Raw genomic sequence first — 9,536 nt, forward strand, 5'->3', positions numbered from 1 at the left:
AAGCAGTTTCTTTTTCTTCCTCATTCTTTTTTTTTTTTTAATTTTATTTTATTTTTAAACTTTACAATATTGTATTAGTTTTGCCAAATATCGAAATGAATCCACCACAGGTATACCTGTGTTCCCCATCCTGAACCCTCCTCCCTCCCCATACCCTCCCTCTGGGTCGTCCCAGTGCACCAGCCCCAAGCATCCAGTATCGTGCCTCGAACCTGGACTGGCGACTCTTACACTGTTGGTGGGAATGTAAACTAGTACACCACTATGGAGAACAGTGTGGAGAGTCCTTAAAAAACTGGAAATAGAACTGCCTTATGATCCAGCAATCCCACTGCTGGGCATGCACACTAAAGAAACCAGAAGGGAAAGAGACACATGTACCCCAATGTTCATCGCAGCACTGTTTATAATAGCCAGGACATGGAAGCAACCTAGATGCCCATCAGCAGATGAATGGATAAGAAAGCTGTGGTACATATACACAATGGAGTATTACTCAGCCATTAAAAAGAATACATTTGAATCAGTTCTAATGAGGTGGATGAAACTGGAGCCTATTATACAGAGTGAAGTAAGCCAGAAAGAAAAACACCAATACAGTATACTAATGCATATATATGGAATTTAGAAAGATGGTAACAATAACCCTGTGTACGAGACAGCAAAAGAGACGCTGATGTATGGATCAGTCTTTCTTCCTCATTCTTAACAAAGAAAAACAAATTAAGTATCTCTCATTTATTATTGAAAAAAGCAAATGTAGATGAGAAGGAAAATTTTATTGCAGATCATCAATAACATTACTAAACAAAGACATTATTTAAATAATAAGATGTATACTATAAACATTTTTAAAAGAAAATGGTTTTTCAAATATATTTTTGAAATATTGAGGGACTGTGATATTTTACAAATTCTTAACAACTTTATATTTTCATCTATTACTTTCATTATGAGCTGGTTTATTTCAGTTCAGTGACTGTTTTTTGAGTACTTACTCTGTACTAATGATTTGGTCCCTGAGGAGATTGCACAAATAGGGAAAAAGCTAGTTTTAGTTAAAAGTTGGTAAGTGCTGTGATGAGTAGGGGGACATTGCGAGAAAAACCAAACATAGGTTCAATCAGTTCAGTTCAGTTCAGTCGCTCAGTCATGTCTGACTCTTTGCGACCCCATGAATCGCAGCACGCCAGGCCTCCCTGTCCATCACCAACTCCCGAGTTCACCCAGACTCACGTCCATCGAGTCAGTGATGCCATCCAGCCATCTCATCCTCTGTCGTCCCCTTCTCCTCCTGCCCCCGATCCCTCCCAGCATCAGAGTCTTTTCCAATGAGTCAACTCTTCACATGAGGTGGCCAAAGTACTGGAGTTTCAGCTTTAGCATCATTCCTTCCAAAGAAATCCCAGGGCTGATCTCCTTCAGAATGGACTGGTTGGATCTCCTTGTAGTCCAAGGGACTCTCAAGAGTCTTCTCCAACACCACAGTTCAAAAGCATCAGTTCTTAAGCGCTCAGCTTTTCCTAGAGGAGATGAAACTTGAGATGTGTTTTTAAAGATGAGTAGGAGTTAGTCAGAAGGTGGAAGTGGTTGATAGGTTTAGAATATGGCATTTTAGGTAATGGCAGCCAGAGACACATGGGAAGGAACATGGTGCTCATGAGGAGTGCAAGTCATACAGGATTCTTAGGATGTGAACTGTAGGGTGGAGAGAGCAAAAAATAAGAGTGGAGTCATGGACAGAGTCAATCCATTTACTTTACTTTACTTTATTTAATGAAGTAGCTGTTACTTCGGGGAAAAAAAGAGCTCACGAGTCAAAGGCTTGTGGGATATACTGGGTTGTAAAATGCTATGTGTTTCTTTACTTCACGTCTTTTCAGGACCTTTATTATGTCAGTGGCCTTTATGATGTTGGAAATGAGGATATACTGTACAGCATTTTCTAAACTTACCTGAACACAGATCATCTTGCACTTTTGTGTTTCATCTCGCAAGATTTGTGTTTCATGGAATATACTTTTGGCACCATTGCTATAGACAATAGGGAGTCTGAAAATAATTTAAAATATTGGAGTATAGTTCATTCTGGTAGCAAAGTAGAGGAAGGATGTAAAGGGAAATCTAATTTTAATCTCTAGGCATCTAAATATGATCTGTCATTGTCCTGGAGTGGCCTAGAGAGAGACAGGACAGGCCGAACCTTCATCAGTAGACAACAATAATGAAGAGAAGGTGATTGGTTGAGAGGTACTTAGGCATCTATGGGGAACAGAGATCTGATGATTACCTTCTCCTATTTAATTAGCGGGTTAAAATCAGCAGGATTAGGCAATTAATTGCATGTGAAGGGTGAGGAGTGGATGAATGACTATAGTGACTCAGGTTCCTGATTTGGAAAAGTTGGTGACAAGTGGTACTTTTGCTGAGGTCTGAAAAGCTAGAAGGACAACTTAGAACTGGGAATAATGGGAAGGAGACCTTTAGACATATAAATTTTAATGTGTCTAGGGAACAAGTTGAATATTTAAGTGGATGTGGGAGACATGAGTATAGAGTTGTAGTTCAGTCCTTGTGAGTGGATAAGGTTACTCATCCAGGGAGGACCATGAACTATTTTACCAAAAAGCAATTTGCAAAAAGCTATCTTTTTAGGGAATTGCTTTCAGAGAATTAGACATTTAGAAAATTGCATTTTGCCTAATTGTACATTGGCAAATTGTCATATGCAAATTGACCTAGAGCCACCAGGAAAACAAGGGTATGAGAAGACTAGGACAAAAATGAACCTTTGAATTAAGAGACAGCAGGGAAAAAAGAAGCCCATAAAAGAGAAATGATGGAATGCCACCATATTTTTCACCAGGATGATAATTTGTACCGCCAAGCAAATATTTATTTACATAAAAATGATTGCCTCAACAGAAGAATTAATACCAAACTGTTTAAGTTGCAAAATAGCTGGGGAGTTGTTCTTATTCTGTAATGTGCTTTAAAAAAGGATCCAAGTCAGGATAATTGAACTTCTTTGTTTCTATCAGGAGTCCACTGTTAACCCAGCTCACCCATTTATATCATGTATTTGGTCCCTTTAACATAGCTCAAACTATACCTAAATCTAACTGCCTTTAATAGTAGGTGTATATAGCTAGACACATTACATGCATATAATAGTGGCCAACATGTTTCAAGGTGGAATATAACTATTTTATTTTTGAGACTTTTTGCTTAAATAAGAAATGATGACGATTCTTAGATTCTAGTTTTGTACTCTTTCAAAACTATGAAAGTTTTGAGTAACTTTCAACAACTATGAAAGTTGTATGAGTAAACTCATAGGTTTCTTTTTCAATAATCAGTTATCTTCAAAATTAACTCTCTTATATAGCTTCTGTGGGGCTAAAACCTGTGCCTAGGATCTTGGGTTATCACCAAAGAATAAGTGTGTGGCCTTGTATGGGGGGACTTTGTGACCTGTAGAACAAACAGAAGACAGGGTTTCTAGTCGCAAAGTTTGTTTATTAAATTATCTTTCTTTTTATTTAATGTTATTTTATTGTGGTAAGAACAAAGATCATAACATGAAATCTACCTTTGTAAGAAAATTTTAAGTGTACAGTATTGTTAATTATAGGGCCAATGTTGTCTAGCAAATCCCTAGAACTTATTTATCTTCATAATTGAGTCTTTTTGCCTTTTGATTAGAAACTTTCCACTTTCTCTTCCTTTCAGTCCCTGGCAACCAGCATTTTAGTCTCATTCAATGAGGCTGTTTTACATTTCATGTAAAAGTGAACTCATGCAGCTTTTGTCCTTCCATTACCAGTTTATTTTATTTAGCAACATGTCTTCACAGATTGATCATGTTGTCACATACAACCATACATTAGATAGGTTTCAGTGAAAAGGAGGGAAAGGAGTGTGTATTGTGTTACATTACAAGAGGCTATAAAGCAGGGAGGACAAATAGATCCGAAAGGAAATCAGAGACTAGCTAGGCATCAGTAGTAGCTACTCATTCTCTGAATTCCCTAAAGTTTGAGTTTCAATTATTTGGATAAATGATGAGGATTCATTCCTTAAATGAAGATCCTGGGTTGCAAGCTTCTAAAAAGATAGGATGCATACTTGGAAACCATATTTGAATGATATTAACATCTGTGATTTAAAGAAATAATTCTAATACTTTACCTAAATCCAGGCAGCCAGACATTGGTGTCCTGTACATTCACACTGAGAGGTTGGGAATATTTCTTCCACACTGTCTATGCTGTGCTATTCCAGCCCTGGCGTATAAGGGTGGCATGCTGTGTCCATCCTCTTATCCATCCAAATTGTATCTGTATGTTTAGCTGGAGATGTCTTTTCTCCATGAAGATGTCTTTTTTCTATTAAGATTTTCTTATCTTCTCTTGTGAATATCTTATTAGTTCTGTATCACTAATTCATTCAGAAATATTTATTTAGTGTCAGTTATGTGTCAGGGCTCCATTCTTGGACCAGAGTTAATAGCAGTAAACTAAACCAAGCTCCCTTTCTCAAGGAATTTACATGAACTTACTTGACGAAGAAAATAATCTCTTAATAGGTAGATAAAAGAAGAGAAAGGGAGAGAGCTATAAATGGATGGATGGATGAAAGGACAGATGGAAAGACAGATGGATAGAGATATAGTTGATAAAGACTATAAGGGAAAAAAAAGGAGACAAAATGATAAGAGAATGATCAACATGTATGTGGTGTCATGCTGATAGCCAGGATGTTATCATTATTATTACTGCCATAACTGTAAGTTCCTTAAAGAGAAGCACTCTATTCTACTTCTCTTATCCTCTCATCAGTGCCCAAGCACAGGGCTTGTTTTGTGTAATAGGCTTAACAGATATTTCTTTTTTGACATAGTTTTTCACTTTTAATCCAGATATTTTGGCATCACAAAGGCATAGCTTTAGTTTCCATTGAAATATCAAATTGGTCTAAATAGACTGGCTTAGAGATTTGTTTGGTTTCATATTTATATGCAGAGCAGTGTGCTCTAAATAAATCCAAAAGGATTCAATGACAATTTTTGGCAGCAGTTTCTCCTCCATGCTTCTATTTTTTCTTTCTTGATTTTTTCCCTGATGTCCTTGCATTACTGGGTGATTTCCTAGTGCAGTTAGCGTGGCTCCGCCCAGTGACCTTTCACCCTTGCCCCAACAGATGAAAAAGCTGAATCAGAAAGGAAAGGAGGATCACGACAGAGGTTACTGAAGAGCACTCTTTGGGGCTGAGAGGAGTGGGGGTGCGTAGATGACCTTCTCTCATCCATTTATGCCTCATCCCCTTTAGTTCTTACCAGACCTGTCGAAGAAGGGCACAAACTATTACAAAGGAAAAAAAACTCCTTTTGCCCAAGAACTTATTAGGGGCAGTGCCAGTAAGAAGAAAAACAGAATGAGAGAGAAGGGAGGAGGAGGGGAAAAGAATAAATCTCAGGGGGTCAAAAATGAACCAGGCCAAAAATTTTGCCCAGCACTTCTATCAGATATGGCATCCCCAGATAGAGTTTCTTAAACCCAGTGAACTTTCAAACGGCATTAGGAAGAATTCCACTTGGAGTTTGGGGAGAATTTATAGTGTTCTTGGAAAGGGTTTTTAAACATCACTGGTCTGCAAAGAAACAAAAACAACAATCTGATTTGTTCTGTACTGTTTGCATTTTCCCTCCTATTTATTAATGTAGTCTTACTTTATAAAAACAAATGAAAATTACACTAATTGGGCCTCTGTGAATACAGACCCTTTGCCTGTGCTATGTAATTTCAACCTTACCATGATCCCTGAGAGGAAGACATGATTACTTCCCTGTCACAAAGGAAGAAACCCAAGTTAGAAGGAATTAAGAGCCTTCCCCAAAGCACACAGAAGCGAAGTGTCAGAACAAGGATTTGAGCCCAGGTCTTTGGGACCGCAGTCTGAGTTTAGGAATTCTTTATCTCTTTTAACAAGTGTCAGACTGTTCAGGTGAGAAATTACAGGTATAATATTGATGGCTGAAAAGAGTTATTCTCACCATATCACTCACACATACACAGCCACACACAGATACACAGACACACAGACACACACACATTGGATATAGAGGGACGAAACGAGAGTAACAAGTCATGTTACCTTCCTTGCTTGCCTAGCATCATATGGGTCTTCTGCCTAATTTCTTTTTCCTGGTCTGATTCTTCTTAGGCTGTGGACAAGTAGTCTGGTTTTTATAGCCATGGTTATTTATAGTCATGTTTTATATGGTTTGGCATGTAGGAACTTATCCTGAAGGTCTCCAAATCCCTTAAGGTGTCAAATAACCCCACCATTGGATATGAAGGTACTTTTCTAAAAAAAAAAATTTTTATTTTATTTTATTTTTTTTTAATTGGAGAGGAAGATGCTTTTTATGAAAATCAGGTAAGACTGTGAAGATAGGAAAGAGAGGAAGGTTTCTATTAAGTAAGTGGACATCAGAAATAAAGATTAAAAATGAGGAATAAAATTTGCTTTTAGTACTTAGATACTGAAATCCTAATTTGGAGCCTGTCTTTCAAGATATGTGTTATAAAAGTATGGGGAAGTATGGCTTCTAGTTGAAAGCCATGGTGACCTGGGGAAAATCCTTGAGTTACAGTTTCCTTATCTGCAAAATAAAGGAGTTTATTTTAAATCATTCAATGCCAGAATTTTATGATGTTTTAAAATTTCCCTTGTTTAAAGCTATGTGTTTTTTGACCCTCTAAAAATGACTCGAATAATATTCTAAGAATACTTTATTTTCTTAGTTAGTAACTATCTGAATCTTAGACTAATTGTCAAGGGGTCCCTAACCTGTACTTTGTGTTCATAGTTCACCTAGAGTTGCATGGATATAATTATTCTCACTATTCTCACTCTAGCTATTTGTAGATCCACTTGGGGTTCATAAGCATGAACTTTCAAGGTTCAGGGCAACAATGTCTGCTCTCATGCTAAGGAGATGTTGGTCACATCGTGCAGTCCATCTGTGTGGAAAAGCCTCCCTTAGGACCTTTACCTGGGAAAATTGACAGAGCAACCTGTCAGGAGACTGACAGCCAGGGGTAGCAGGCATACAGTAAGTGCACGGAGCCAACATTCTGCTTCTTTGGGTGAGTAAATGCAACAGCCTCAGCCAAGACCATTGGAACAGCTGTCATGCTGAGGTCACAGCACAAGGTTGCAAGACATGGCATCCAGGAGCCATCACGAGGACAGATAGGTAACACTTCAGCAATGACAGAAGATCAGAAAGAAAAGAGATTATTTTCAGCTGAGTGGAAGACAGAGGCATAAGGAAATATTTATAACAATTTCCAGTGTAATCTAGAAATGTTTCTATGAAACCCATTGAAACTTTGTAGTGAAACCACAGTAATTCTCTGGTCTCAGTTCTTAGTGGGGACTTTGGGTATGCATAAGAAACAGACATTTTTACCAAATTGAACTCCAGATAAGTAATTCAGCAGATGGCTATGCATTTTTGAATTCCCAAGTATTACCGAACATGTCAGCCTTGTATTTATATATAGTGTGTTCCACTGGTATTAGAGATGCATGCTCTTTCTTTCCATAGTGTATAACAATCTGGTAAGATATATATCTATGCTTTCCTTCCTTTTCATACAAGATTCACCAAAATAATATATATGTATATATATATTAATTCTGCCATTTAGAAATATGTTTATCCTATGATTTTATGATCTGTCCTTTTAAAAGTTAGCTTGAATAATTTTGATTTTAAAAACTTTATTTTCTTGATTTTTTTAAAAATTGTATTAACATTCTTTCTCCTTTCTGACTAACCCCATAACTGGAGAAGATACTTAATAGTGTATGTGTGAGATTTGAGGGACTTTGCCCTTTGCTTATGGTAGGGCTTAGAGTGTCACATGACAGTCATACATAAAATGATCTAACTTTAAAAAATATTTTTAGAGGGAATTTTGGTAAATTTGGGGTTGTTGTCTTTTGGAAAATCTGATACTCATCAACCAAGGCTGGGGAATTACTGTTCTGAAATTATAACTTTTCTTAGCAATGATCTCAGAAAAGATTTACAGTGTTTGTAGCTGCCCCCAAAATCATTCTTTTTAAATTAAGAATTGGTCAGAATCAAGAGATATGGCTGTAGAGAAAACCCCCATAGACTGGTGGTACGTGGGAGAGGAAAACCTGGAAGCATGGGTCCATCCACTGGGAAATTAGACTGCCCACAAGTGGAGGGGCAGAGAGTGAGACTGGGGGGACGGGGGCAGAGATGATAAGGGGACACCAAGCCCCCTCACTGCTAACCAAAGATAAGGGATGGGAATGTTGGAAATTGCTTCCTTATGTGAAGTGCAGCTCCCTTGTGGGGAACAGGTGCCCGAGACCTAAAGAAAAAAAAAATTTCACACTTCAGGTTATGGCAAGATTATCACAGGGTGCCTGGGCCCTGCAAGTTTTGGCCTCTCCCTGGCTTCTTAGGAGGAGTTTTACCCACTCTGTACAAGGCAGACCAGTGGAACCAGGAGAAGCCATGGCATTTGGGAGGCCTGTCTGAGGAGCTGTTCCCATGACTCATTCCTGGCCCCTGAACTTGGCTCCTTCCTCAGAGGTGTGGAGCCCGGAAGTAGCAAATTTGGTGGAGGAGGGGACAGCAGAGATGGCAAAATTAGTAGACAAAGATGAGAATGTGAAGCTATCGTGGATAGCAATGGAGTCTCTGGATAGCAGCTGGAGAGGAGGCCAGAGGGGTCCTTGCAACCAGCGAGCCACCAAGAGAAGAGAGGCAGCTGAGTGACACCCCAGAGGGAAGAATTTGGAGGGACTGTTGTTCCAGTGACTCAGCTCGTTTGTCGCTACTTTTTGTTCTGTAACTGTGTCTAGGCCTGGGGAAAAGCTTTTATGAGTAAAATAAAATTTTAGAAAAATGAAAAGAATTAATAGAGAATGAGAAGAATGAATAAAGCACATATACTGAGTATTAAAGGTTTCTGTGTCCATAAACTGGCTTGATTAGATTGTGCCTTGTTTTGTATGTAGGCCTGCAACTTGTTTTAAGAAAACTGAAAATAAAAAATAATAGGTCTTCCTTTCTTATCACTTCGTGGTTCAAAAGTGTTTTCATATGTTTTCCATCATCTATTAAAAAGAAAAATAAATAAACAAGGCGTGTTTTTCCAATTTTATGGACTAAGAAACCAAGCTCAGGATGATAGTTAAGTTACTATACAAGGTTACATAGTCTATGAGTGAATCAGGATTTGACTCCAGTTCTGCTTTGTTTTTATTTTCTTTCTTTTTTGTTTGGATTGTTTGTGTATTTATATGATTAAAAAATCCAACTATAACATCATTAAGAAGTTTCTCTCCAACCCTAGTCCATGTCCACTGTAGTCTCCCCACTTTTATAAACAAAGGATACCATACTGTATGCCCTGTTATATGACTTTTTTAAAAATGCAGTTGGTAATATATCCTGGAGCTCTTTTATTGTCCATACAGAG

The 9,536-nt window shown here is 38.0% G+C and overlaps 1 long non-coding RNA gene across 1 annotated transcript; it reads left to right on the plus strand.

The window, feature by feature from the left end:
• Positions 1 to 5,237: 5,237 nt before the first annotated feature.
• LOC129627290 (uncharacterized) lies at positions 5,238 to 8,919 on the plus strand. Its single transcript, XR_008702525.1, has 3 exons — positions 5,238 to 5,284; positions 6,934 to 7,120; positions 8,515 to 8,919. It is a non-coding gene; the product is annotated as an uncharacterized LOC129627290 (long non-coding RNA).
• The last annotated feature ends 617 nt before the right edge of the window (positions 8,920 to 9,536 follow it).

This window comes from Bubalus kerabau, chromosome 14 (genome assembly GCF_029407905.1).
Source record: "Bubalus kerabau isolate K-KA32 ecotype Philippines breed swamp buffalo chromosome 14, PCC_UOA_SB_1v2, whole genome shotgun sequence".
In the NCBI taxonomy this organism is placed as follows: Eukaryota; Metazoa; Chordata; class Mammalia; order Artiodactyla; family Bovidae; genus Bubalus; species Bubalus kerabau.